At 38.0% G+C, this 26062-nt stretch overlaps 1 protein-coding gene across 11 annotated transcripts in view; it reads right to left on the bottom strand.

Annotated features, from left to right (window-relative positions):
• TAFA2 (TAFA chemokine like family member 2) overlaps positions 1–25816 on the bottom strand; it is a 480355-nt gene extending 454539 nt beyond the window's left edge. For 6 of the 11 annotated variants that reach the window (XR_012380763.1, XM_073900735.1, XM_073900730.1 and 3 more), the window contains exons 1-2: positions 24340–25816; positions 23139–23380 (exon numbers count right to left, since the gene is read on the bottom strand). The gene's annotated coding sequence lies outside the window, so the exon portion shown is untranslated. Of the gene's footprint in view, positions 1–23138; positions 23381–23788; positions 23871–24339 lie in introns of those variants that run through there. The other 5 variants (XM_073900731.1, XM_073900737.1, XM_073900732.1 and 2 more) reach the window with 4 other exon arrangements.
• Positions 25817–26062: the final 246 nt, after the last annotated feature.

Raw genomic sequence — 26062 nt, 5'->3', positions numbered from 1 at the left:
GTTCCAACCACAGTAAGTTCCTCCGAAGTAAGAGATGAAATCACAGGACCATAGCACAAGACATGTACTCCTCTCTTCAAGTTCTAGAAAATCCCAGTTCTGATGCAGCTCAGGGAACTACCTGATCTTCAGGTGCTTCCTCATGCACAGCAGCTGAAAGTCTTTAATATCTACTTGAATCATCTTAACTATTGTTTTTGACAAACCCAAATGTCCATTAATAGCAACTGACTATATAAACTACATTATCCCACCAAATAAAGTACTACACCAGTATAAAAAGGTCTGAGGAATGTGTACGTACCACAATGGGACGATTTCCAGAAATACTAACTGGAAAAAAAAAAATTCAGGGGAGAAAAAAATGTGTTGACTATGGTACCATTTATCTAAGAGATGAGGATATAAACACACATATATATTTACTTTTTTTTTTTTAAAGAAACAAAGATTTTTCTTAAGATTTTATTTGTTTATTTGACAGAGAGGGAGACAGTGAGAGGGGGAACACAAGCAGGTTGAGTGGAAGAGGGAGAGCAGGCTTCCCACTGAGCAGGGCACCCAATGCAGGGCTTGATCCCAGGACCCTGGGACCATGACCTGAGCCGAAGGCAGACGCTTAACGACGGAGCCACCCAGGTGCCCCAAGAAACAAAGATTTTTAAACAGTCACCTATAAGGGGAGAGAGGGGAAAAGTGTGAAGGAGACAGGGAGAGAAGTTAAACTTCTCTGAATATGCCTCGTTTTTAGGTATAAATACTTTACAAAATAATTAAAATTTTTAAACCAAGCTCTACAAGCTAAAAGTGCTATGAAACCCCGAGTCTGTGGTAGTATAAGCACAGTGAGGAGGGCTAGTTACTAACATTACATGCTTTCAGTAATCATTTGTTGGTGGTAGTGTTGGTATTATGATCCAGACTGTTCTGTGAGCACTGCTGAATGAAACAAATGAACAATTATATTGGCATCATTAGTAGCCAGAATTTCCCCCACAGAAAAAAATACAGACAAAAATCAAAGAAATTAAGTAAAAATCCTACAGTCCTGAATTTTAATTGGATTTTCATAATTTATATGAATTTATAATAAAATTTATCTTGAAGTTCATACTTCCTAGTATTATATACTGGAAAAAACTTTGAAACAACACTCAATCCAACGGCAATGGGCACCCCTAGATCCCAGATGATAGTTCAAAATGTCATTTCCTACTAAAATGAACCAGGGCCTCTCAGGAAAAGACTTTGTTCCAGGTTTGAGGCAGGCAAGTGTAAGATAACATTGAGATACTGTGTCACACTAAAAATAGGTTGTCTAAAAATACTCAGGAGACAACTTGGAAAGGTTCTCACTGACCAAAGGTAAGGCAATTTGAGCATAAGGATAATCAAGTTCATAATTATGATTTTTTTAAAAACTCATTATTCACCTATGAAAGAGGCTAAATAGGCAACTAATATTATTTGAAAATGTGTAAATTAAAAAATAAATCACACTTTCCTGCCCTGTACCTCTATGGAAGCAAATAGTTGATGCGAAATTTATCTTAATAGAAGTAGTCTAGACAATTAAAAAAAAGGAATCATAGAATTAACATACAACTACTTTGTAACCCCTCATGAAGTAATACATCTAGGCAATGAGCATCAGTGGCAATAAGCAAATAGGTAAATAGACAACAGTACCTATTAAGTGTTGCTACCCAAAAAGTCTAAATTGAATATGACCATACTTCTAGTTTGAATTACCAATTTACAAAAAAAAAAAAAATACAGGAAACAACTGGGTTAAAAACATAGCAAGAATTCAATCAGGAAAATCCAGACTATATAAATTCTACTGGACAAATGACCTGATTTCTTCAACTGATAAATCGCAAGGAAGAAGAAAAAAAAAATGGAAGGGTGCATGTAGGTTAAAGTATTTAAGAGATATATAAACCAATAAATGTATGCACTTCTTTTGGATCCTGATTCAAACTATGTATCAATCAACCTCTCTCCCCCTTCCCCCCTCCATATATTTATATGTATATATGTATATTATTGCTACTATATGATATTGTGGCCAAATTTTTGGCATATAACATTGTATTAGTTCCAGCTGTACAACATAATTATTTAACATGTATATATTGTGAAATGGTTAACAAAGTTAAAACCTATCATCTCACTTTACAAATTTTCTTGTGATGAGCACTTTTAAGATCTATTCTCTCACTAACTTTCAAATATACAAAATTGTTAACTGTAGCCACATGCTGTACATTACATCCCTAGAACTTATTTATCTTATAAGTTGAAGTTTGTACCTTTTAACCACCTTCATCCATTTCTCCCCACTGTCCACCCTCCACCTCTGGCAAATACCAATCTATTTTTTCTCTGAGTTTGTTTGGTTTTCTTTTTTAGATTCCACATATAAGTGTGAGCATACAGTCTTTCTCTGACTTATTTTACTTAGTATAATGCTCTCAAATTCTATCCATGTTGTTAAGTACTGCAGGAGTTCCTTCTTTTTATGGCTGAATAATATTCCATTGTGTGTGTATCACAGTGTGTGTGTGTGTGTGTGTGTGTGTGTGTGTGTTAATTTCTTTATTAATTCATCCACTGATGAACACATACGCTGTTTCCATGTCTTAGCTATTATAAACAATGCCTCATTGAACATACGGGTGCAGTTATCTTTTCCAGGCAATGATTTCAAATTCTTCAGATATATGGAATTGCTAGATCATATGGTAGTTCTTTTCTCAATTTTTTGAGAAACCTCCATACTGTTTTCCGTGTGGCTGCACCACTTTACATTCCCACCAACAGTGCACAAGGGTTCCCTTTCCTCCACATCCTCTCCAATACTTATCTCTTTTTGATGATAGCCCTTCCAACAAATGTAAGGTGATATCTCACTGTGGTTTTGATTTGAATTTCCCCAACGATTAGTGATGTTGAGCACCTTTTCATGTTCCTGTTTGCCTTTTGTATGCCTTCCTTGGGAAAATGTCTACTCAGTTTCTCTGTCCACTTTGTAATCAGATTGTTTCTTTGCTACTGAGTTGTAGGAGTTCTTTATATATGTATTTTTGTATGTATCTATATATGCTTATATATACATTTTATGTGAATATACATCTATATACATTTTATGTATACATCTATATGTAATATACATATAATATATAATGTTTCATATAAGATATTGAAAAAAGATTTTCAAAATGACACAGGTAAGTGAAATATTCAACGCTGAGTTCAAAGAATATTGTTAAAATGTCCATACCACCCAAAACAATCTATAGATTCAATGCAATCTCTATCGAAATTCTAATGGTATTTGCCAAAGAAATAGAATAATCTTAAAATTTGTATAAAGCCACAAAAGACCCCACATAGCCTAATCAATCTTGAGAAAGAAGAACACAGCTAGAGGCATCAAATTTCCTGATTTCAAGCTATACTACAAAGCTGTATAATCAAAACAGCATGGTACTGGCATAAAAACAGATACATAGGTCAATGGAACAGAACAGAGAGCCCAGAAACAAACCCGTGATTTACAAGTAATTTATGACAAAGGAAAGAATAAATAATGTATGGAAAACTGGACAGCCATATGCAGAATGAAACTGGATCTCTGTCTTATACCATACCCCAAAACAACCTGCAAATGTATTAAAGACTTGAAGGTAAGACCTGAAACCATAAAACCGGAAGAAAACAGGCAGTAGGCAACTTGACATCAATTTTGGCAATCCTTTTTTTTTTTTTTTTTTTAGATTTGACACCAAAAGCAAAAACAAACAAGTGGGATTACATCAAAATAAAAAGCTTCTGCACAGCAAAGGAGACCATCAACAAAAGGAAAAGGCAGCCTACAAAAAGAAAATATTTGCAAGTAGTATCTGGTAAGGACTTAGCACCCAAAATATATAAATTTTTATAAATATTTTTGAAGCCATTATCTTTCAGAAATATGGAAATATTTTCAGAAAAAAATGATAGACATCTTGCACCTTCTAATCTGGAAGTAGAGGGGTGGGTAGAGGTATAATTGAAACAAAACAGGGTTTTGTGGAAGCTGGGTGATTTGGCCAATATCATACAGCTAGTAAGCAATAAAGCTAGAACTTTATCTTACTTGTCTGATCCCAAGCCTATGATCTGTTTGATACAGAGATATCTCCCAAGTGCACCACACAGACACCTGCACACGACCGTTTATAGAGAACTACCTATATTACCTAGGTTTGCGGGGGTTTCTGTGCCGTAAATATGCATTTAATAACAATGTATATGGATTATAATAAAGAATGAAACCAACTAAAAGAGTGATAAATTAGACTGAGAAAACAGCACAAGAAATAGGCATTTTTAAATAAATAACAGCTATTTTTTTAAATAAAGGCTTCTGTTAATAGTTTCTTCAGAACTGATAGCACCTGTATAATAGAAATAAGTCTGTGGTATATAGTAGAAATGAGCTTACAATATAAGCACATATCTAAAAAATAAATTAAGATTCTGAGTGCACATAATGTATGGCTTTCCAAGTTCTTTAGAAGCACCATAACTGTCCTCCTGTTTGTCATGTTGTTCTAGTGATTTATGGGAAGCCAGAAAAGAAAATTGTTGTCTCCAGGACCCTAGGGCAAGACTTAAGAGTACACTCGCAGCCTAAAATAATTGATACCTCTTTTTTAAATGCCAAACAAAGGAAACTCTAGGCCAGAGTCCAGTGTTACCATCATCATAATTCAAAGATATCTAAGTCAGGTGAATCTGATATTAAGTGATTAGCATCACACTGGGTGAGTACTTTAGACAAGCTCTTTGAGGAAAGAAATTTCCAGATGATGCAGCAAGTGTCAAGATGCACCTTCTTCTGAAATCTTGCCAAGACATAAAAGAAATACTAGTTTTGAAACTCGTCCAATGTGTACATCAAGTCAGCCAGGTTCCTGAGATAGATCACCCTGCTTTTAGGTTCTTCCACTTCTACATTTGCTCTACTAGAGTTATGTATTTATTTATTACTTCTCTATAGGATTTACTAAATAGAGAACCCATAGAACTATAAATCCCAACTGCAGAATGGGTTTTATCAGGTAGCAGACTACCTTGGCTATTGGCCTCTTATTACATCTCTACCCAAGAACATTTTATACCCCCAGTTTTCAAAACCGTTTATTCTTAGTTTTACACTTTGGCTAGGATAACATTTCTTGATTGACCCGTATTTTAGAACCAGTAAGTAGTTTGCAATCAAGCAACATTGTATTATTCACTTTGCTATGACCCACCACATTTAAGGTGTTATGGAGTCTAACTATACATCGTATTATTGCTATTATTACTTAGTATTAATCAGTTATTATTTTATTGTTAATCATTCCCCTTCTGCTGGCTGACTTACACAGATGGTCTATAGTATTTAAGAGAAAAAAAGAATAGAGAACGTAAGTAAGCAAATCTCTTATGCATAAGTTTTTAGCTCCACTCCACTGAAGTTTCCCATTAGAGAACAATTCCAAATTCTGAAACATAGGCCCTGTACTGAAGGTACTGAAAGAAAACTACAGCTGTAACTAGGACAAAGTTGGAGAAGCAACAATAAACTTCTATTCCGTGACATTCCCTTGGTAATAAACTGTCCAGAAAAAACACCCCCCCAAAAGGTAAAAATTTCACAAGATACTTCATAGGACTCTTTTCTTTCCTTTTGAAGCATTACATACTGATGATACTGAAATCCAGTAAGAATAAATATAGAAATGTATTTTAATACTAAGAAATTGTCCACAGGCCCACATCATTCTTTAAAAATTCATGGAGGATTAGGAAGATGATCAGAATGCAACTGTATTGTCTCTCTTATACATACACATATTTTTTAAATGTAACTGGAAACTTAGTGAAGCAAATCATCACAAAAATCTCTATCAAAAAACAACATTGATCATGCAGCAAAAGCATTCTCTTGAAAAAGAAAACACTTCAAATTTAATATTCTTACTTGACAAAATTATAGGCCCAGAAGATAGAAAACAAGGATGCTTTCCTTCCTCCCTTTCTTTCTTCCTTCATCCTCCAATAAACATACTAAGGGACAATGACATGCCAAGAAATAGGAAAAGAATAATCCCTTCCCTCAAGAATCACATGGTCTAGTGGCTAAGGCAAACAAATAATTTCATTAAAATAAGGTGCATGCATGGATAGATGTAAATCAAAACTGCATAAACGCCCAAAAAAAAAAAAAGGGTTTCCAAAATCAGGTAACTACAACAATCCAGCAGGAAAAAAAGTGCTATGGGCATTAATTAATCTTGAATCCAGAGTGGTTTAAAATATTTTTTCACAACCTTCATGATGGACCAGACAGCTTGCTCAGTGACACTATAGGCAACTACATGAAAAGTTCTTTCAAGGCAAGGGCTGACTTCTGCTTCTTTGTATTTATGCTCAGTATAAACATAAAGTAGGTGCTTTAATACATAGTAGTTGCATACTCAAAGCTAGAAAAACACATGCAAATTATTTTCACCATAAAGATAGAATTAAAATGCCAGTGACCTTAGTGAGTTAAAAAACAAACAGAAAATAAATGAAAACTAGAGCAAGCCTTTGCCTTTAAATTCAAATAACCTGGGTTCAAATTCAAGTACAATCACCCACTAAGCCTAGTGGCCTTCAGCAGGGTACCTAACCTCTTTGACTCTTAACTATTTAGCTATAAAATGAAGATGAGGATACGGATACTAATCCTTGGGTCATTCTGAGGCATCAATGTATATATACATACATACATACACATATACACACACACACACTCTTAATTCAGAGTATGGTCCATGTAGAGTACTCAGTAAACATTAGTCTCATGTCCTCACTATATACATGGGGTAAAAAAAAAAAATTCCCAACTGTAAAAGACCTTGAAGGGTCTCCTCATCATTCTCCTCTTAAGACATTCTAAGCTGAATGCAGGTGGAAAAGGTTATTCCACAAGCTTTCTTATCAGAAGTTTCAATCTCTCTTGAGAGCAGTAAAATGGTGGCATCAGTATCAAATATAAACTTCATCCACTGATTTGACAACTATTGCCTATCTACCCCATGTCATGGCTTGTGTTCCAGACCAGTGTCTCGTAAACCTGGGGTCTGAGTTTCTGATCTAGATAACCTAGTGGATGATGAGAATGCACAACAATCTCCAGTAATGGAAATTCCCCACTTTCTGAAACAACTTCCAGTCTTTGGACAGAATGAAGTATTCTTCACCAACAAAGAAAAACAGAGGGAGAAGCGTTTTGAGGGAGTAGAAAATGAGTTCAATCTGCAATGCGTGGAGTTTGAGATTCCTCTGAGACATCCAGTTGGAAAGGCCGAGTATACAGTTGGACAGTCAGACCAAAGAGCTCTTGCCGGGCCCCAGATTTGGAAATCTTCCAACAAAGACAGTAGTTAAGTGATGAGGGTAGATGAAATCAACAAGGAAATAAGAATATGGTGATAAGAAAGACATGCCATGGACAGAGTCCTCAGGAACATCAATACTTCATAGAAAGGCAAAGCAAGAAAAGCCAGCAAAAGAGGTTCTAAAGAAATGGTTGTAGAAGTAGGAAGAGAACCACAAATACTGTTAACAAGCCTTTAGGGAAGGAGAGTTGAGCAGAAAAAGAAGGGAGTCGTCATCTAAAGCAAATGTCAGAGCAAATAAAATGAAGCTTAAATAAAATCCACTGGATAAAGAATTTAATTTACTCATAAAAATGTTCAAAGATAAGAATAAAGGGTCCATTTAATGTCTGAATGCCTCCCAAATAATGCTTTCCAGGAACTGTCCACTTGTACTCTCATAAACACTCCCAGTGTTAGAAATTTACCACTTTCTAAAACTCTTAATCTTTGGACAGCTCTAAATACTAACAATTTTCTCATTTTGAATCAGAATCTTTCTCCTTGTATGTCTGTCCACTGATACAACACTGTTTTCTGAAGATTTGAAGATCATTTTTCTGATACAGCACTTACCCTAATTTGCAAGTACGTGCGTATATACATAAACACATTTGTTTATTGGCTTGCTCTCCCACTAGATTATAAACTCCAAGAAGGATACACTCTGCTTTACATACTAAGTATCTGTGGCACATAGCACAGTGCCTGACACATTGTAAGTGCTCTATAAACAATGATTAAATGAATGAATACACTGACAAACAAGATTTTAAACTCTAAAATTATTGAAATTTCAGCATTCCTGTTTTTTTCTTAATTGGATTAATGTTCATATAACTTTCTAAATTGGTATGAGAAATCAAGATAGACTAGGTGCCTCTCCAACTCCCTTCCAGAATGCTGATCATATGAAAATCTTACAAAGATTCGTGTTTTAGTGAAAACAACCCACTGGGAAATCAGGAAACCAGGAAAGTCTCAGACCTGGTCGGCTACTATTTCTGTATCCTTCAGCACATCTTGCTCCTTTTTTGGACCTTGGGGTCTCATTTATAAAGTGACATTTTGGATTACATACACTCCAAGGTTTTTTCCTGGTTCAAAACTATAAGATTATAGGGGAGGGGGGAGTAGAATCACTTATAAATATTAGAATAAAATGTGTAAAGAAAAATATTTGAAATGCCTTCTCATTGCTCCGATCATGTTACTTCTTCAAACTTCACATTTTTCTTTTCTAAAGTTATTGTGTATCTAAGTAAGCTCCTTTTATACCACATTTTCACTTTGCCATATCCCCAGTCATTTGAAATAAAACTGCCCTGTCATCTTCGACAAAGTGGCTCTTCAAGAGGAATTATACTGTTGTTTGTTATGATTTTAAATCTCATCTTTCACAAAAGGCTTTTTGCTTAGCCCCAGCTAGAAAATTTTGTTGCTACTTATAATTTAAAGCACAATCTATAGTGATAACTACTATTCCATTCTAGAAGCAACAACTATAATTAAGACCAAAAAAGTGAATCAAAGAACATATATACATATTTTTAAAAAATACACATTTTATACCCACACACACACGCACACACGCACACTGGTATTGCATAATACCTCTCATTTAAAAAGAAAGAAATATGTTCCCATTCTTTTCCTTCAAAGACAGAGTCAAAAGAAAAAAAAATAGCTGTAATACAGTATTCCTCCTTTGATGTTGTCACCATATTAAAAACACCCATAACCTTCAAGAATAGGACCCTATTATTCATATTACCATAGAATGTCTACTGTCTGCATTATCCTATCATTAGGGAAAAAAGTCCATTTACAGATATATTTTGTTTTACTCAAAATGGGATTGTCTGAATTCCTCCAATATAATTAATGTTTTCATGAGGCTTTGTCATTAACCCGAAAATTAGAAAACTGCATTGTTCAATACTCACCAAGCATTTAGCATCTAATTAGCCTTATACTGATGTTCTACAGATACGGCTGAGTTGTGCATCCAGGGCCTCTGCATAGGCTAGTCCCACCCTAACCCCAAGTAATCTGTTTCTTACACAGCAAAGAGCCCAAGAGAGATTTTTCTAAGATAGATGAATTAGGACATTTCAGTCTGAATTTAAATTCCAGAAAAAGACACAGTTTACCTCACATTTGTTTAAAAGCTGGAGTTTTGGAGATTTTTTTTCCAATTCAAATGAATAAATATTTGAGTATATAAGTGAATTTTTCAAATTTTCTTGAATGCTCATACTGTATCTCATTACTTCAAGTTCTTCATCAAATGAAATTAGAGAATCATAGAAAGCCACTTACTGGAAATTTGAAACCTATTCAAAGAATGTTATGGGTATTAGTGTAATTTTAATGATACAATTCTAAACTTAAAAGAATAGGATCTACTTAGAATGTCTAGATATAAATAATTGAACCAAGGCAATTCGCCAACCACACTGTATTAAGCAGAATGAGTGTCATTTTCCAACATAAGTATGACTGAGATGCGTACTGTACAGTTAAAAACTCAGCTCTGAAGGCAGGATGTGTAACTCAGGACTCGTCTCTGCTTCCTACAAGTTGTGTGGCCATGGACAAGCCACTTATTTATAAGATAGGGATAAAATTAGCTCTTGCCTCTGGAATTTGTGTGGATTAAATGAGATAATTCATGTAAAGTGTTTAGCACAGTGGCTGGCACATTATAAATGCTCAGGTTTTAAATGTTAAAAACGTCTATAGATCTCCACAGAGTAAAGACCACAGGAGAGAAGTCTCTGTCCCCTTACAGTGTTCTTGTCCATGACAGCTGTGCAGGGACCCAGCCTTGGTACAATGATATTCGGGGGTAGCAGAGGCAAAATGTAAATAAGTAACTCTGGGCATGCTCCCCATTCTCCTCCATTGCCTTCTCTCTTCCCTAGGCATCAGGTCACTGCAGGAAAGGTGGACTTCATGGTTTATGAGGCCCCGTTGCTGCAGGCTGGGCAAAACCCAGAGAGAAAATAATAGAAAGAAAGGTGACTCTACCTGTGGACATGAAGAAGAGCTGAGATTCTTCTATACCCATACAGTTCTCTAGGGCTCTCTCCTTGGGTGATTTTTAAACACTCTTCCCGGAGATCTCATCTGGTTAGAAGGTTTCAACAGCTACACGTATGCTGGTGCCTCCCAAACCTCTATCTCTAAACCATAATTCTGTCCTGAACACCAGACCCAAATCTACCCATACTTACTGAGATTTTCTTTTGGGTATCCCAAGGATGCCTCAAACTCAAAATGCTTAAAACTAAACCAATCATCTTCATCTAGATAGACTACAGTAGACTTTGGGATTTCACTGTATAAACAGCATCAGTCACCTAACTAGGACCTATTCTTAACTCTCTTCTCTCCCTGTCCCACATATTGTCTCTAAGACAGGATGATGCTCTCCTCCACCTCTAAATTGTACCTTCTTTTTCTCCCTTCTTCCAACTCCTTTCTTCAAACTCTTGCCAATTCTCACCATCATCACTGAACTAGCTCTGTCGTTACTTTCCCTGGCTTCCTAATCTCTACCTTCCATGGAAACTATCTTCTATACTGCCACCAAAGAATCTAAATACCAGAGGATGATGGGCCTCAAGAGGGACCCCCATGAGGAAATACTAAAATCGTGGCAGGAGAACAGGTCACTCATTTTTGGTACAGGTTTACTTAGAATAGCTATGAAAGTAGACATAAACTAGGCAAAGAAGACAATTTCTTCTGATGTGACATAAAGATATACTGTCAAGAACTGTGAAGGGGCTGAGATTTTTACCCTACTGGCAAGCTTACAAGCTAGCCCACCATATTTTATGGATGCTGGCAAAAGACCTAAAATTCCTGGGTCAGAGACAAGACAATTTCTCACTGCACAGCAAGCAGCATGGACATCACATTTAAATTGGTTTCCTTTGCCCCCAAGTTCCACAGATGGGATGCAAAGCAGCCCATGTGGCTGTTGCAAATGCATTGATTTGTGGAACCCTGAACTTAAGGAACCCAAATATTTTATAATGGACTACAAAGAGATCTGCCCTTTTTCTGGAGGGAAACATCATTTTTATTATGCTGGACAGTGAACAAATCTGCCTGGTGATTCAGAAGGAGACATTATCTTCCAAGGCTATTCACTTTCTAAACATCCTTAAAAATGTATTATGGGCAGTTAGTGTCTTGAGAGACCCATGGAAAACTGTCTCCCAACAGCTAAGCCTGGAATTCAAATCACACTCTTGGCACCCACTAGCTGTATGATTTTTACCACTATCAGTTTTCTCACCTACAATGGAGGATAGCACTCATCCCTAACTCACAGCCATTTTACAAAATCAAATGAAACCCCATGCCTGAAAGAGTTTTGTAAGCAATACAGCATTAACTATGCAAATGTAATCATTTATGTCTCTGGAATTTATTACAGAAATGAAAGATGAAAATAATTTAGAATTTTATAATAAAAAATTAAATATCAATTAATAAAACACTTATTAAATGCCTGACTATATCCTAGGTTAGGCTTCGGTAGTACAAGGTGAAGAATAAGACACAATTCTTGACTTCAAGAATTCCAGTGTAGCGAAGCAGCAGATAGGACAGCATCCAAGATATATTCTTGTGACAGAATAGAAGCATAGAAGGATGACGACAAAAATATTCAACAATTTTTTTTTTTAGAGTTGACAACTATCTGGTGGCAGAGTTAGAACTAGACCCATTCTTTCGGACTTTTAATTTGGTAAAAAGCCTTGGCAGAAATTTCATATTCCTGATAGAGTTTTTGCAAGACTGGAGGGAAAATCTGGCTTGGCACCATGCATTTTTCTCTACCCTATAGTCTTACTTCGGTTCATTGCCATTTTACCTCTTTGTTCCTCAAGAATTAAAATGGATTCATTCTTTGTCTAACCTCTTACCTCTCTCAAAAGTCAAGGATTTCCTTTTATTTGTATAACAAGGCTAACTAGAACAAACTTCCCTTCTGACCACTATTTTCTCCCTTTCACTCCATCTGGCACCCCTACCTAATTCCTCTTCCCCTTCATGTCTCACAAAATGCTAACCCTGCCACCTTCTAGATCTCTGACTGCCAGTTATTCAATCTGCTTCTTCCATTTCACTCCAGTCTGCCATACCATCTACCTAGGGAACTGGAAGCAGATTTTGCAATATAAAGTGAAACATTAACCATGGGCTCTTAAGTCCACCTCAAAGGTGAATGTAATCAGCTGAGGGAAATCGGAGGGGGGAGATGAACCATAAGAGACGATGGACTCTGAAAAACAAACCGAGGGTTCTAGAGGGGAGGGGGGTGGGAGGATGGGTTAGCCTGGGGATGGGTATTAAAGAGGGCACGTTCTGCATGGAGCACTGGGTGTTATACGCAAACAATGAATCATGGAACACTACATCAAAAATTAATGATGTAATGTATGGTGATTAACAAAACATAATTTAAAAAAAGGAAAAGATACAAGGAAAACCATGGCTCACCTACTCTTCCTAGAAGTACGCCTGGACTTGAACAACATGGGAGTTAGGGGCACCAAACCCCAGCACAGCTGAAAATCTGTGTAAAACTTCTGGCTACCCCCAAAATTTAACTACTATTGACGAAAAGTCTTACAGATAACATCAACAGTCAACTCGCACATATTTCCTATGTTATACGTATTATATACTATATTCCTACAATTAAGTAAGCTAAAGAAAAAATGTTAAGAAAACCATAAGGAAAAGCATTTACAGTACTGTATCAAAAAAAAAAAAAAAAAAACCCCACACATGTAAGTGGACCCACACAGTTCAAACCCTCAAGGTGCAAAGGTCAACTGTTTAACATGGACTTTGCTCCAAGGTAAAATTCACCAACAAGCTTGATTTTAATTCTACTTATTGATTTTGAAAATCTTTCAGTACTATACAGTACCTAAGTTTTTCATTAAGCTCATATTTGGGATTGAGGCAGGGATAAGGAATAGATCTCTTTTTCAGTAAGTTCCACAGGAACCCTTGCTCCATTACCTTAGAGGTTGCACATTATTACACAAGTATGAGTGTTTGGGGACAATACAGGGGAAAACCAGATCCATTCGATTTAAAGCCTGTCTTTTGACTCATTGAAGAGTTCCAAAAATACTTCAAAGAGTAAAGACATCATATTCCAGGGCTCTGAGAAACTTTTTAAGTATATAATTTATGTGTGTGTGTATATATATATATATATATATATATGTATATGTTAATACATACAATTTAGCACAATCTTTTAAAATAAAGGCAATGCAAAAAATTCAAATTAAAGTTTTTAATAATCTAATGAGTTGGCTTTTTTGGTTTTATAATACACATAGGTTTCCTTAATAATTAAATATAGTGAAAGAGCTTTAATTTTGTGAAACCTTCCATGGCAGCAAGCATTTGAAAGCTTTACTTAACAGAGAAGGATTAAAATAAAAATCAATACTTGAATGTATACTATCCATACGAAATATTTAAAATTAGAATACCAATAATTTTCAATATCACTGAAGCCAAGAACAATGGTATCATAGTCAGTTAGTGTTCCTGAAGGTGAAAAAAGCAAATCTGGTTCATGATAAATTATGAAAATGGTAATTATGTAGATAAGAATGGCTTTAAATTCCCTAATGACTGAAGAGTCAAGTCACTGACAAGAGCAATCAAAATATACTCCATATGTGATTAACACTTAAATTTGACATTGACAAATATTATTTAATTTATACAACAGTAGAATCACAGGCATATGTAGCTTCTAAACCTCCAGGTTACAATAAATTGTGGAAAGAATAGGAATATCTGTTGACACGTTTTTGTCCTTTATGATTTGCCTAAAATGTATTTTTTTAGTACTAAAATACCTTTCAGGTTAGAGATAGAAAGTGTAGGTCAAAATAAATGGCCAATCTCTCTCACTCACACACTCAATTAGAATAAATGACAATTCTTCACAGAATACTTCCTCACACATTGAAGAAACATACAAAAAGACATTCTATCAATATGAACTATTAATCATCTTCCCATTGAATGTTAATTAGGTACCTACTATGTGCTAGAGATTACACCAAGCTCTGGGAATCAACAGAAACATGATACACATGGTCCTGCCTCACAGAGCTCACAGTCTAACTCAGTAAAATTCATATCATGACTCAGCTATAAGCAAAGATATTCTATATAATAGAAACTTCTAAGCACTTGAGAAATTGAGTATGAAATAATAGCATTACTACTGCAAACTATATTTATCATACAACTTGCAAGAAAACAAATTGCTTCTCTCCCTCAGACTGACATGTCTAAATCTAATCATAAGAAAACTTGAGAATCCAGCATAAGAAAACTTGAGAATTTCCAGGGCATTGCTATAACTGACAACAAAGGGGCACCTGGGTGGCTCAGTTGGTTATGTGGCCAACTTTTGATTTCCACCCAGGTCATGATCTCAGGGTCCTGGCATCAGGCTCTCTGCTCAGTGGGGAGTCAGCTTGAGGATCTCTCTTCCTCAGCCCCTCCCCCCCACTCATGTGCTCTCTAAATAAATAAATCTTGACGGGGGGAAAAAAAAAACCTGACAACCAAATATTCTGCCCAGGGAACTGAACTTGTGACATTACCAGGTCAGACCTCAGTAGAACAGAGTCACACACCGGAGCTAGGACACCTTCTGGCATTAATAATAATGGTTTAGGGAAAAAAAAATAGTATCTAAAGTCAAACTTCCTAAATAATAAGTTACTATGTCTTCAATCCTAAAGAGACCACTTTTGGAAAAGTATTTAGGATCAGCAGAGCAAAAACAAAAAAGATTCACTTAAAAGTGGTAACCCAATAAATACACAAAACCAACACTTTTAGGTCCATTCTCTTACCTATTCATAAAAACTACTCAAGTAGAACAAAAATCTAGACATTGTGGCCAAACTTTTGACATTTAAGCCCTAAAGGAAGTCATTACTGTTGAAAGTCCAAAAATTATTTGGAGGGCTAAAATTGACCTTGTAGAGGTCAATTAGAATACATCCATGTATAATATAATGCTATAGTTAAGAAATATATTTACTTCTTTAAACTATAGAAAGTAAGCCAAACTTAGTATGTGAAAAACAGACAACGTCTGATCTATTCTTTGGGGTAAAATATTTTCTCTAAATAGAAGACTAGTAAATGAAGCAAACACTTATAAATTCCACGATCAGATTAGAAAGACTTTGAGGCAAGTGTTTTGAGTCAGTGGCCAGGTTTAGGCTGCTTACTACAGGGAGAAACCTGTCAAAGAGTAAGAGTGGGAGGCCTCCCACCTTGCTACATGCATGGAATAAAATTCAGTGGTGAAGGAGCTCTCTAAAACCTTGCAATTCAAACTGTAGCCAATGAGCTAACAGCAATAGCTTCACCTAGGAGCTTGTTAGAAAGGCAGAATCTTGGGCCCCACCCCAGGACCCGCATTTTAGCAAATTTCTCCCAGATGATTTGTGTGCAGTACAAGTTTAACAAGCACTGACCTAAAGGAATAAGGCAATACAGAACTATAGAGCCTATTCCAAATATTTGGCATCAATTTAAACTTCTGCATTCCCAGCACATCCCTTAAACCCTCCAAGACACTACCATCTTCAACGTGAGCTCAGCATCAACTGTATGCTGAGTGAATAAGAAGAAAAACTAAATGCAGAGGTGAGAATGAACCACTCATTATCATTCAGCTCCTCCAGCTGAGCACTTAACTGGGAACCACCCTGGCTCCAAATGCAAGTGGGGTTGGAGAATCATGGGTAGAAGTGACAGAAGGGCAGGCACACACTTATCTCCCTAACTAGCTGTCCTCACACTTCCATCTGTCAACAGTGACACCTTCATGCCCCTTCACCTGCATATGGCCTGCAGATATGCCTGTTAGCCCACACACTATTTCAAATTTGAATTCATTTGTAAATCTGGAACTTTCACATTTAAAAAATATCTATACATCTAATTCTCTTCTACAAATCAGAAAATCTGGCAACACCAGACACACATTCCAACATGACAACAAATGAAGCCAAGGCTCAGCTGTCCCACTTAGATGCTGACCAGAAACTCCACCACTCTCTACAGTCTCCCCAACACTGTAGCTGAGGCTGAGTGTCCGTTGCCATTTGTTATCTTCCATTTTGTCTGCTTCACTCATTCACATTCCCAGCCTGACCCCTCTAGGTTTTTGAATTTTGAATTTTCGACCCCTTCATCGATCTCAAGTCATTCAATCTATCTGCATTTATTATTCTTTCATGTGTGTAATTCAGGAAAAGGAACTACGGTTTATACCATCCTCAGTTTGATCAAAGACCTTGTGAGCCAGATGGAATCAATCCATCAAATTACATAGTACCTCACCTTAAATAAATACCATGATATTTTTCTACACAACTCATTCCGATTCTGACATTTTAGCGATTTTAACTATTTCTTTTCAGAACGGTATTTCACAGTTACAAATGAGAATTAATAGCAAGAGCAGACACAGCAAAATACATTGTTGAATCATTCCTCCAGATTCATTTCAAAACTTGAATATACTGTAATGGTAAATTCTATGAGGGCAAGTACCTTTGTTTTTGTTTACTGACATACCCCCAAGCACCTAGAGTATGCTCAATACTTATTGAATAAATGAACTTTCCCAGAATAATAAATTCTCAAAAATTCATACACAGATTTTGAAGGCATGTCTTTAATTACCAACAAGTATATGAAGATTATTCATTTGCTAGCCTAGCTTTATTTGGGTTCATTAAAAAAAAAACAAAAACTTATTTCAGTGACTATAAAACTGGCAGCAGAGAGAAGACATGAAATCCTAACAAGTCTAAGACTTGTGGCCTATCACATCTTGCTTTGCAGCAAAAGAGCATCATGTAAAACTAGGCAAAATGGCTATACTGAATTATGAGATTTCATCTGATTCAATTCTATGTACCCACATCCAGAGTCTTTGGTCATCACCATAATCATCAACATCCCAATTTTTAAGATTTTATTTATTTGAGAGAGACCAAAGCAGGGGGAGAGGGAGAAGCAGGCTCCCTGCTTACCCAACGCAGGGCTCGATCCCAGAACCCCGGGATCATGACCTAGCTGAAGGCAGACGCTTAACTGAGCTACCCAAGTGCCCCATCATCCCAATCTGATAAAGCTGGACAACTCTCACAGACCACTTACTGAAGAGCATTTATGGAAAAATTCCCGGTATGCCAGGAACTAGGTGCTAGATGTCTGACTTCCTAACTAAAAGGTATGTCCTGCAGTACTATTATATCTCCCATGCCATGATGCTTGGTAGTTCTGGACATGGGGGAAGAAAATTACATTTTTGTCTTGAAAACTTGACTGAAAAAATACATTGCTGAGAAACTGAGTCATAGAGAAATGAAGTGATATTCTTGTGGTTACAGGTTATTATTAACTATTTTGTAGAGCTACAGAAGCATCTCCAGGGTTCTCACCACTGCCCCACACTGGTTTTGTAATAGTCATTTCCAAAATTTATCAGCTAACCAAAATGCAAGCCAATGAATTTTAACCACTCAACAAATGATATGATGAGCAAATGTATCTTCCAATAGCAAAGCCTAAATTTTGACCCAATTCCCATATATTTATAAACATACCAACAATCAAGCTAAAAGGAGTTTGCAAGAAAGCTAAATACATGTACCTTAGCAGGAAACTACTGTGATAGAACGTTTCAAGAGTTAAAGCTAAAAAAAAAAAAAAAAAAAAAAAAAGTTAGAAATTTTCCTTGAACTTAAAGCTGCCCAAAATGGAGCCCGTTTTATGGACTATGAGATTACAACGCCCTTTCACTCTGTTGGCCTTTGGATTGCCTGACTGAAAGGTGGATCATCTACCTCTGTTCTCAGTATATACCATAAAAGAACTAAAGTTAGAGCTGTTTCACGCAATTCAACTCAACTTTCTGTAGAAAATACAAATAAAAGCAGGACCAGGTCACTGTTACTCATGTCTGATGGCCATTTTAAGAAGGAATTTAGTGCACTTGCCAGCACCAACACACGTCAATGTGCTATTCACCATACATCTATAACAAGGCGGAACTACCCTAAGAAAGAAATGGTCACATTAACCAGTTTCTCCCACCTGAAATACATTTGGAACTGCCCATAAACTAATACAAATAAGAAATATAAGTGTACAGGTTGTTTTCCTCATATGGTCTGAATTGGCTGTTTCTGAATTCTTGATTCACCTGAGTCGTCACAAATTCACGCCATTGGTATATAAAGCTCCATTGTTCGCGTAGACCAAATTTTAGAGCTGCAGAAGGCCTGCCCTCTGGAAGAATATATTCTAACAAAAGGCTCCGTGTTCTATTACTAGGTTGAACTTTTGTTACTAAGTTTCCTATGACTACATAACCTTTTCTCAGTTGCCTGCTTTTGCTTACTCCGCAACGATCAAGAATATGAAGACAGAAAAAAGACTGGGACAAATCACCCCGCCTGCTTTTCCTCACCTAGTCTTTTTCATAAGAGCATGCATATTTAGTTCCTGCAATATTTAAATACAATTCTCACTGGAATCTCAAAGAAGGATGTTAAAGAGAACAACTGATCCAAAAATCAAATACAGCCAGTTTTTTACATATGGGTAATAATTCTGAGGGATCAGTGTTTTGTACCAGAAAGAATCTGTCTGTCCCCTCATAGCCCAGGCCATCCAGACTTGAAAACTTTAACAGCAAAGCACAAATACATTTTTCCAAAAACCTTCTGTCATAGTGCCTACTACTGATACTTTCATAAATTTCCTTATAGGAGCTGCATAATCCACCACAGAAAACCAAAGTGTTATGCTGTATTATTAAACTCAGCAGAAAGCTCCATATGCCTCAACAGGAGGCCATAGGCAATTAACTCTGTAAATTGAAAGCTTTAAAATTTTTGCATGACCTTTAAAGGTCAACACAGTTGCCCATTCACATGCATGCAATTATAAGGGACTGCTTCATAGCAAAAAAAAAAAAATAAGAAAAAGAAAAGAAACAAAAATATTTAATGAAACTAACCCTGCATTCATTAAAAGCTCCTGTGCACTCTCCAGGCTTTATGTAAAGAGTTAGTTTTACATAACACATAGAGATAAAAGAGCAAAGGAGACTTGTTTGTCTGCTTGTCCCCATTTTGTCAAAGTACTAAATTCAGCCCAGCACCATAATTGCTAAGAATGCAACATTATCACATTAACCAACCACTCTGAAGAATTTCAAAAATTTACTGTGTAAAGCAACATAAATATAAATTGAATTAAACAAGTATGTTTGTGCTATGGCTAAAGGAAAGGGAGACGTACCTTTGCTAACCGGTCATTCATGGAAAAATAAAATTACAGCTCCTATGAAATAATTTAGGAAATTGAAGTGATTAAAAGGACTTCATCTCATATAAGCATATATTCTCTGATTCCTTACTTATATCTCATACCCCATATGGATCACTGTGAACAAAATGGAATATTCTCCTTATAGCTTATATATTGTTTTCATCTGAATCAAAAAGTAACTGAAAGTCTTCTAATTTCCAATGGCAATATCAATCAATTGCCTAAATAGGTGAGAATTTCACTGATTCCAGTGACTAGCTTGCCTATCATCACAGCACGGGATGAAATCCAACATATACATGTGGTATACACTTTGGAAGTGGGTGGGTTTTGGAAATCTAACAAATTTGGAATATATCAAGATGTTTCTGGGAAATTTATAGATACCATTTGTAAACCGGAGTAGTATGCTCTTATGTAATGCATGGTTTGTTTTAACTGTGGAGGCGCATATTTAATAAAGATGGCATACAAATATATTCAGTGTTTTAAATGTGTTGATTCCCAGTCATAGGGTCAACACATCCCAAGCACCTCTACAAATCAAGGATAAAGTTGATTTTTTTTTTTTTGCATTTGCAACCTAACAAAAATATCTCCCAAAGAAAAACTAAAGAGAAAAATATACTACATGCAACAGTGGTTTAAACAGTAAACTCAATCATAAATGACCTTGTTAAACCATAGATACAATTGCACTGTAGGTCAAATCAAATTTAAAAAAGTGGAAAATGTAGACTTTTTTGAAAGTCGTTCTTCCCTCTTTAACACAAAACCAGTATTTTACATGGGTGCCATTAGATGCATATATACATATGCATATGGATATATAGAGAGATAAAGATTAGGTAGATAATACAGAAATTTAGATTTAAATATTACTTTTCTTCACATTCCAACAGGTCCAACCATACCTGTTGAATTTCCGTTAAAAGAATTGTTATAGTTCATTGACAAGGACACTTGAATCACTGTGCCAAATGAATAGAATCAGACTTTCTAAAAATTACCAAATAAAGCAATGGTCGATGACAACTAAAAAATAAAAACTGACTTTTAATTGTTTTTTGGGCCTACCTTTCCATCTCCCCTGTTTCAGACTATGCTCCAAATCTAAAGTAAAACTTTTTTCTAAAAGGACTTAGGGTAACTCCCTTATGAAATTATTCCTGTTCTTCCAGTGGTATAATTCAATATGCTTCAAGTAGTTTAAAATAAAGTTAACTAAAGAGTTTGGGAACAAAATGGCAAAGGCACCATATTACATAGCATTAAAGAAATCAATGGCTTGTAAGCAAGATAAATCACGTCAAAAATTGTGCAAGTATGTAGACCAGATATGAAGTTGATTTAGCTAGTTTTGCCTTCATATCTAGCAACAACCTGTATTAACACACGTCTTCTCTTTGTTTTGATGGAGTCTTATTAATGACAGGTTGATGAATTGCATTCATAAATGTCAGGTAGAGATCCAAGGGGACTAGGTTAGATGTTTATTTTACTTCATCTTAGGGTTTTTCACCAAGGAAACAAAACTGCATTACACAGCCAAGTTCTTTATTTTTAGTTGAATCTTCAAGAAAAAAAACAGCTGTAGAATAATATGACTTAATGAGGCATCCCTAATAAAATACTGGAGAAGTAAAAGTGGGGGCCCTGAACTGTTTGCACTCTGGTTATTTCATCTTCTCAAATCTAGTGGAAGTCACTGATGACATTTCGAAACATTCCTACTTTGGGACATACATCAGACAGGCAAATGGTCATCAGTTTGCCACCACAGTGGAACTTCGGCAGAATCTGACAATACCTTTTACTATGGCCCATGATAATGCCTGGAAAATGCTGGAAAGACACATCTTATCCTACAGGTATAGGTTAATCCATACCGGCAATTATGATAAATCCACCCTAAAATGCACATCTAACATTTCAATATTCAAGAACACCTTGTCAAAGGATCATCATTAAAATGCAATACTGAAGAGATTAGATCCAGGACCACCAAAACTTTTTAATAATATACAAAATAGCTGATAAAAGATTTTATGGAAATTAAGTTTCATCACTTTATAAATTTTTAAAAAGGAAAAGTGGCCATGTCTAAAAACAGACCTTTTTACAGCTGTGTCATCACATTTTATAACTTGGTGCTTAGTAAATACTATAATGCATTCTCTAAGCAGTACGTATCTTTTTTTGTCACAGATCCATGGGCATTTCAATGAATCTTCATTTTCCAATTTATCATTGTTAAAATAGCTAACATTTTTCAGATTTAAAAATCACACCTACTTAGAAACCTTAGATTCCCCCTTTGGTACAACTTGTAGCATTATAGATGTTTGCTTTAATGTCAAGGTTTTTGATTTTTCTTCTTATATATACTATAGCACTATGTATAAATATGTAAGTTCAAGTAGCCTCAACTACACAATTTGTTAAAGGGCAAGAAAAGAATCAAGATTTTAGCCTCAATGTCTGATTTAAATAAAACAACACACTAAAACTGTGTTCTTCCTCTGAAGAGTCACTGTGCCTGAGCATTCACTTGGTAGTGACACTGCTCTCAGAGTATCATATCTCTAAATAATGTAATCCAGTGTTTTTCACCGAAAATTAAAATAAAATTAAAATAAGCTCCAGTGTGGTTACTGATGGCCTTTCAATGGATACTGATGGCTTTTAAAATTAGGACTCTAAAAAAGGTCAACATGCAAACAACTGGCTCAGGATGAGATCCAGAAGAGATGAAGAAAAGAAAAATGCATCTGATCATTTTTAAGGATGTTAGGTAGCAAATCTGAAATTGTAAAAGATTCACCAGTCCAAGAATACATGTGCAAACATGGAAAGCCTGGAATACAAATAATCTTCATGCTCTGTTTTTTAAGGGCTTTAGAAGTGTTTCTAATCTCCTTTGCTAGTTATTGCCATTTAGCACCTTTACATACAAATCTTAGTCATTTGTCTTAACTTACATTGCCTAATAGAGCAGTTTTAAAGTGTTAATTGATAACAGTCTGATTACTGATGTCTCAAACAATCTAGTTGGGAAGACAGAAACCAGATAATTATCATCCCGTCAATAGTCATTGAAATTCATCCTGTCCTGAGTGAAGGACCCTTCTATACTTAACTGCTTTGGGGGCACTTTTCAGAGTAAAGGTTGTATATAGGGTTTTTGTTTTTTCAAAAATAATTTTTGCAAAATTCAATAAGGGATTTAACACTCACAAAACGAGGATTGTTTTTCTTTTCGGTCTTCTTGCCACAAGCCAATGTCAGCCAGCACACGGGAAAGTGAGGGTAACTAGCCACTATAGTACGTATACATTTGATTCCAAGCGCTTCAGGCAATAGTTTTCAGAAAGTGGAATACTGAATAGGAAAGCGTCGCTTCTACCCCTTGCAAGGGCTCAGCAAGCTCCCACAGTTCGTCCTTTTGAAGTAGAGACTAGATAGCTCAGTCTGCAGTTCTAGGAGAAATAGGGCCACGGTTATCAAACTTTCCTTTGCAAAGGCACTTTCTGGAAATAACACGTTCCCCACTGACAAGTGCAGATCAGTAGCCTAAAGAAAACACCTCTTGGTAGGAATCTGGCCTTTTAGAATTGAAGGGGGGAAGGGAGAGCAAAGCATAGGGACAGAAAAACCGGGTACCATTAACAAGATTTGGGAGGCAACTATCAGGAAAGAGGAAAAAAAAAAAAAAACCCAGCATCCGTTTCTCGAAGCTGTTCTTCTCCTGAACGTTGTTCCTAAAATGATCCCTTTCTTCAAGCTCTCCTGTAGAATCCTTTACTAAAGCTTTATTCCATTCAGTTATGAAGTGTCCGTCCCCAAATCTAAGTAAATCTTTAAATAGATGAGGCTCCGGAACTTACCAAGAGGATTCTTTATGAAAATAGTTAGAGGTGGGGAAATCAATAGCCTCACTGAAATGCCCACCCTCTGCAGACAGGCCCGAGAATTAACTAATCAGAAGTGGACAGAAAGTAGGGATTTCAGAAAGGCGACCCGACACATCCCATTGATCCTCTCTTGAACGCGACCCCCAACTCCTTATTAGGAGTTAAAATGGTTACCAAGCGGGATTGGTTCGGTTGAGAAACGGAATTAAAACCCACTGCAGTCCTCGGCCAGGTCGCTCCTTGTGTTAGAAGAAATGGGGCAGGGAGAGAGGGCACCGCTCCCAGAGCCTCCTTCGCGTGCTCCGATCCTCTCTCGGCGTCCCTCTACCACCGCCCCTACCCTGAGCGCCCGCGAGCGAGAAGCCGGGCGCCCAGCCAGCACTGCTCTCACCTGGCGCCTTCCCGGGGCGGGCCCCCTACGGCCCCCGACCCCCGGGTAGGTGAGGGCTTCCGCGCCCCGGGTCCTCCAGCTGCCGCCGGGTCCCCAGAGCCGGCGGGGGGCCGGAGACGCCGCTCGCACCTACCTGCAGCCCGGCTTCCTGGTGGCGGCAACACCTAGCGATGCTCCTGCAGCTTCCGCGGGCCCGCGCCAGCCTTATCGCTCTTGCATCGCTTCCAAGATGCCAATCCGCCGTCACCGTTCTGGGGCATAGGGAACCCAAGTCTGGTGGTGGGTGTTCGTGGAGGGCGTGTGAGTGCGCCCGTGTTTCCTCCTCCGATAGCAAAGAGGGTTCAGGAATCGCTTGACATCCAAACTGGGGTCCCCTGAAAGCGGGTGCAAGGTGGAGTGCGTGAGCCTCGTCGTTCCCTCCACCCCCCGTTCTTTATTCCACGGTGTCAAAGTAATCAAAAGATTTGTTTACTGAGGCAAAGCCGAAGTCCCGCAGCCCTTGCCAGCGCCCGCGGTCGCCCGCTGTCCTCGTCGGAGGCGTGGGGTGCGCTCCGCTCCCCCGACTGCGAGAATCGAGGCGGTCTTGCGGCAATTATCTCTCTTATTCCATCTCTGATTTGTTTGCTTTCAACGCCGAGTAAAGACTTTTCCTCTCGCCTCACGTCGTCGCTCCCTCTCACATTCACACACCCTCACACATCCTCCGTCCCTCTCTCCCGCCCTCCCTTTGGCTCTCTGGGGAAAGGCAATTGGACCGAACGATTCACCTTCAGGAAAGCAGTCTCTGCCACGTACGTCTCCTGTTCCCTGGCTCTCGCAGGTCCCAGGTCTCCAACGTGGAGGAGTTGTAGGGGAGGTTCGGGGCAGCAAGGAGTGGAGGCTCTCCGCTCGGCCGTCCTCCGCACTCAAGACGCCAGCTTCCTCGGATCAGGTGCCCCTTGTTCCCGCTTTTAGCAGCTAGGTCCCAGCTGGTGCCCTCTCGGAGACTTCGCGCCCAGTCCACTTAGCAGCAACTCCTGGCCAGCTGCAGCCCCTCAATCCCGCCTCGAAGTGCTGCGGGCAGAGCCCCACGCAGCCCAACCGCTGCCCCCCTAGGCATCGTGGGCTGGAAGGAAGGGAAATCCGCCGCTGTCCCCTGTCCCCAGTACGCTGCCACCGTCACCGCCGAGAAGGTGCGAGTTCCAACATCGAACACAAGCGAGCAGGTGTTACCTGTGTCACTTCGCTAAAGGCGGGAGGAAAAGAGAGAAAGGGGCAGAGGAGGGGGCCCAGGAAACAAATCCAGATGACCAGAAAGGTGGGGGGGAAGTAAGCGGTTTAGCAATCCAAACCTCCTCTCCGCCTCTCTCCCCAGGCACTGTACTGTCAAAAGACACCGGTGGTGTCTTTTAGGAAGTCACCGTAAAGGGCAGACCCCCTGTGCTGCCTAGACCCCTTATTCCAAGCAGCCTGTCTGTCCGGGAAGTACGGAGTGAGGGCCTCCTTGTATAGTGCAAGGAGCATGCAGGGAGAGAATAGGTCCCGACACTCCAGGGTGAGTTAAGCAGTAAAATGGAATAGCAGAACCCGGTTACGTCGCCTCCCTCCGTCTCTCCCAACAGCCTGTTCTGTTAGCAGCCGCGGCGGCTGCTTATAGCAAACTGCGGTCCTGCAGAAAAAGAGACAGTAAAAGATGGGAGGGCGGCAATCGGCATAAAAGCTGGACTATGTCTCCCTCTAGAGGGAGAACCGGGTTAGAGAGCTTGACTGGAGGTAAGTAGGACTCCCAATTTCTCCACAAAGAAAAAGAAACGGGTATCCGGTTTCAGAGAATTTTGCATTTTTACAAATTCCAACCTCTAATGGATTTAGAGAGA

The sequence above is a fragment of the Callorhinus ursinus genome, unplaced genomic scaffold, assembly GCF_003265705.2.
Source record: "Callorhinus ursinus isolate GAN/ISIS: 27379988/994484 unplaced genomic scaffold, GSC_fseal_2.0 scaffold14, whole genome shotgun sequence".
In the NCBI taxonomy this organism is placed as follows: Eukaryota; Metazoa; Chordata; class Mammalia; order Carnivora; family Otariidae; genus Callorhinus; species Callorhinus ursinus.
The sequence above is the reverse complement of the archived record's forward strand: the minus strand, read 5'-3'. Positions and strand labels throughout refer to the sequence as shown.